The following is a 4435-nucleotide window of genomic DNA, read 5'->3' as shown; positions in this document are numbered from 1 at the left end:
TCTACCAGAGGGATTCACCCTTGGAGCCAAGGATCTGCCCCAAAATTAGAGGGGCAGCTGCTGCCCCCTCAGGGCTGGCACAGAGCGGCCTGAGCAGGAGGAAGCAGATGAAGACGGGCCCCGGGGAGGTGCCCCCCGCCGGGACCGCGTCAGGGGCGGTGCGGTGCACAGCACTGGGACAGAAGCGGAGCGGTGCTGTGCGCTGCGGTGTCCCCCGACGGGACAGGTGCGGAACGGTGCGATGCGCACACCGGGACAGAAGCAAGAGAGGCGGGCCGGTGTCCGCCCGCGGGACAGTGCGGTGTGCGCCCGCGCGGTCTCACGTGTGTCTGCTGGGGCGGGGGGGAGCGGGCTGGCGCCGGGGAAGCGTTGTCGCCGGGACGGGCGGCCGGGGCTTTACGGTACGTGCCCGCTCTCGCCGCGGCGGTGCGCGCCCCCGCGAAGCGAGAAGGGGCGGTGATACCCCGCGCGGTCCCGCCGGGCGTCCGGGCCATCGCAGCCGCCCCGCGCCTCCGGGCCCCGGGGCGCCCAAGCTTCGGGATGCGGCGCCAGGGCAGAGCTCCGCCTGAATGGGGTTACACTGCAAACTTGGATCGCCGTCCAGGGCTTTTGGAGGAAAGAATTTCACTTGACATTTCCCCAGGATAGGGAACCTACCCTTCCTCGTTAGCATAGGCCACCATCTCCCCAAATGAAGAAGGTGAAAATATGGTTTAATATATACATTTCCATGGGTTGAGCAATCTGGAAGGTAACTCACTGAATGAGAATTACCAAGGAAGTTGCTGAACACTGAAGTTGCATAACAGGGAAGCCCCACTACCTGCACTGTGCTCACTTTTTACTTAAGAGTCTTCAACTAATTGCAGGTTCAAGAGTCAAAGTACACAGGAATATCAGAAGTGGAACTTCACATATCTTACCCACAGAGGAATACATCAAAAACACCTGTGGGGTTTGAAAGCTGTGGATGCCAAGCAGTGGAGATGTGCCCATTCCTATAGCTAGCAGCACACACAGGACTAACACAGCAAATACCACATTCGCCACTTTGCCATATATCAGCAACCCCAGATGTGGAATGAAGGTGAAAGGATGGCAAAGTTGCCTTAGATGTGCTTGACAGCAGCACAGGCACACACAGCAGCAGGGCTCAGAAGGTTTGCACAGTATCTTTCATCTTGAGCTGTGCATTGGCATAGTGCTATGCTAGAGGTGATTTTCTGGGAAAAGTCAGTACCAGCTTGAGGACCAAAAATTCCTCCGTTTCCTTTCATGGAAGGTAGATAAAGCCTCCTTCCTGCCCAGCCTTTCCTGGCTCTTAACCACAGCTGGATTTACTGGAAGCAGTCTTTGCTGCAAGTGCTCTGAGTTCAGTACAAGGCACTCTGACCTGCCTGAATCTGACCCTTCTGAGACGTGGTTTTCAGCAGCCCTCTGTATTTTAAAATAGAAATGAACGATAGACACCCAACAGCCAAACCCAGATCATGGAGCACTGCTCTCTCCTGGGACCTCTGGGTTTGGCAGGTCTTTTGGAGTTACTTCTGAGTGCATGTTGAAAGGAGAGGGTGCAGGTGGAAATCTGGTCTGGCAGAATTATTAAGCTGAGCTGTGAAATCATGTCTGTGTTGGTCTGGACTCTAGATGCCTATCTGGGAGTATAAATGTCCCTGAACAGACAGAAGCTGTCCACTGTGGTGCAAGTGGCATGTCCTAATCTCCCCATGGCAGGTTAGGGCATCAGTCTCTCTGGCCCAATTACTCTCTGATTACTTATACGATGAGTAACAGCTTCTAGATGTCCTGCTGAGAAAGACCAAGAAAGAAGCTTATTGACTACACCTACCAATTAGGCTTTGATTTATTGATCATCTGAGGTGGTTGCCCTAAATGAGCTTTTGACAATGTGAAAGATGTGAAACCTTTCCAGCAAAGTTTCATTCAAAACCAGAACCTTCCACTCAGTGCAATGAACTGCTGTTGTCTGGAAAAAGTATTTGTTGTCAAATACACAACCCCTTTCTCAAGGGAAGGACATAAACAGGCTCTTGCCCAGACCCACTGCTTGTGCTGCTTAGAGCTTCCTGCTCAGTGTCCCTTGTTTGCACTCTTTCAGGAATCATGTTGCTGAACCCATTCAAACAATAACATGCATTTAAAGTATTAATTATGCAGGATTAATACAGTTTTGATTCTGCTTCTTTATCACTTTTGACATGATGTAAACACAGCAAGTGATAACACGTACTGGAAAACAAACCATGTTTCTTAACTGAAACACAAGCAGCTATGAGGAAATGCACATCACTCTGGTTTCAGGTGTTATCTTTGGTTCTTTTAACAGTAGTGTTAAGCAAATTGTCTTTTCAAATGTCATCATGACCAATACGGCAAGAAAGGCTGGATGTTTCCATTTTTGGAACCAGCAGTGAATCTGTGTGATGCCCATGTTCTAAATCACAGGAAGTGGTCCTGGAGAACAGGACTAAATGTTTTTCTTCTGGATTTTTCACAGACGGAATCAAATTAGCTGTGTGGAGTTGTACTGTGTAACAAAGACAGAACTGCAGACATTTGCTTTTTCTCATTGCTACAATTAGATACTTAAATGTCTTCAGAGCATATTTCATTGCCTTCTTGTAGCACCCTACCCCATCTCCACTGGGTCTTATGTGGTCTCTCATTTCACTGCCTGTGTGACTGTTATTGTGAGATCCACTGACATCCCTGGGATTCAGTGTTTAATAGCACAAAGTGTAAGATTCACATTTCTCCAGAACCCTTGAATTAAAAAGGACATGAATCTGACTAAACAAACCCCAGACTGCCTAAGGGGTCCAAATGGTTCCTTTCTTGTGATGGTATTGGGCTCATTTCCATTACTGGACACCTCTGTGAGGTGTTACTGGAAGTGTCTCTATTGCTTGGAAGGACATTCCCTCCCTGCTCCTTTCCATGTGGATGGACCACTGCATTGGGAGACTGGTGGGATGGATTTCCTTCTATAGATAAGACAAATATATTGAGCCCTTGGAGAGATGCTGCCCACCTCTCTGAACTGAGTTGTGGAAATAGATTTTGAGGAATTCTCCTACTTGTAGGCAAATGTGGGCGTGGGCAAAACCAACTGTGAGTGAGGTAGGATAGCACTTGGAGGCCTGGTGACCACTGTTCAGCAGTGACTCAAGACCCTTTGCAATTTGCCCTGGCAGCGTGAGAGCTTTCTAACTTCTGGTAATTCCTTGCTTGAGTATGCAGTTTCAGACTATGTGGGGTTCAGCTGTACCTGCACCAGCTGAGCTCAGTTTGCAAATGAAGAGCAGTTCAAGCTCAATTTTACTCCTGTAAAATTGAGTGCCAGGACTGGGTCTGGAAGACTGAACTCTGTTCTCTTCTGCTTACACACAGATCACCTTGGAAACCTTGCCAGAGAATGATTGGCTGTAGGTAAAAACAAACAAAGTAATTTCAAAACAAAATCTGCAAAACCTAATTTTTCGCCTTTTTGTGCTCTATTTGGCCTTTTCTGGGAACACTGTTACGATTTGTCATTTTGAAAAACCCTGTTTATTTTTGTTTGGATGATCTGTTAGGAAATGAGGGGTGTGGGATTATGCTCTCTGTGTATACATACATCTATGCATGTGGAAAGTGTTTGTCCTTCATCCAATGACCACAGCACACCATGACCAAATCTACAGAGAGGCTGAGGCCTCGGAGAGACTAAAGAACTACCAGTTGCATTAAAGTAGATGGGGGGAAAAAAAGAGGGATCCCATAAATGTTCTTATTGAAAGGAGGACTGCAGCAGGAGCACTAAACCTCTGTTAGGTAATGGTGAAACCATCTGAGAGGAAGACTTTAAAAACACCCAACTGCAGGCAAAGCTTCTCATCTTCTTAAGTACTAAGACACAGGCATTTGGGGATCCAGGTTCCATCTACTCCTCTGTTCATGGAGCTACCTGTTAAATTTCCTTTACATCATAGTTATTGTTAAGAACAACATATCAAAATTAATCATTGATTCCTAATTAAACAGTCTGACTTTTCTCACAATGCAATCCTTCAAAATGCACTTCTTTTACTTATGGTAGATTTGGCTTGCAGCAACTGTTTTCTGCACAGCACCACCAATCATCCTGAGAAGTCTGCTTGCATTTTGATGTAAAGGAAGCTGATTTCTGATGGTGTTTCATATTTCTGAAGATGCGTTAGTGTTTGGCTACACCCTAATCTCTTCTGCTTGCTGTGCTTGTCCATACACTGCTGTTTTGAATTGCTGGGCTTAGTATAGTTAAGCCCACCACCATCACTGACTTTGCTTCTTCTCTCCTGATTTAATGCTACTGTCGTGGTTTAATCCCAGCCAGCAGCCAAGTACCATGCAACCACTAGATTACCGCCTGCCCCCACCCCCACTGTAGTGGGGA

This window comes from Manacus vitellinus, unplaced genomic scaffold (genome assembly GCF_001715985.3).
Source record: "Manacus vitellinus isolate BGI_N305 unplaced genomic scaffold, ASM171598v3 scaffold_5_pilon, whole genome shotgun sequence".
Taxonomy (NCBI): domain Eukaryota; kingdom Metazoa; phylum Chordata; class Aves; order Passeriformes; family Pipridae; genus Manacus; species Manacus vitellinus.
This window is presented reverse-complemented; position numbering follows the sequence as displayed.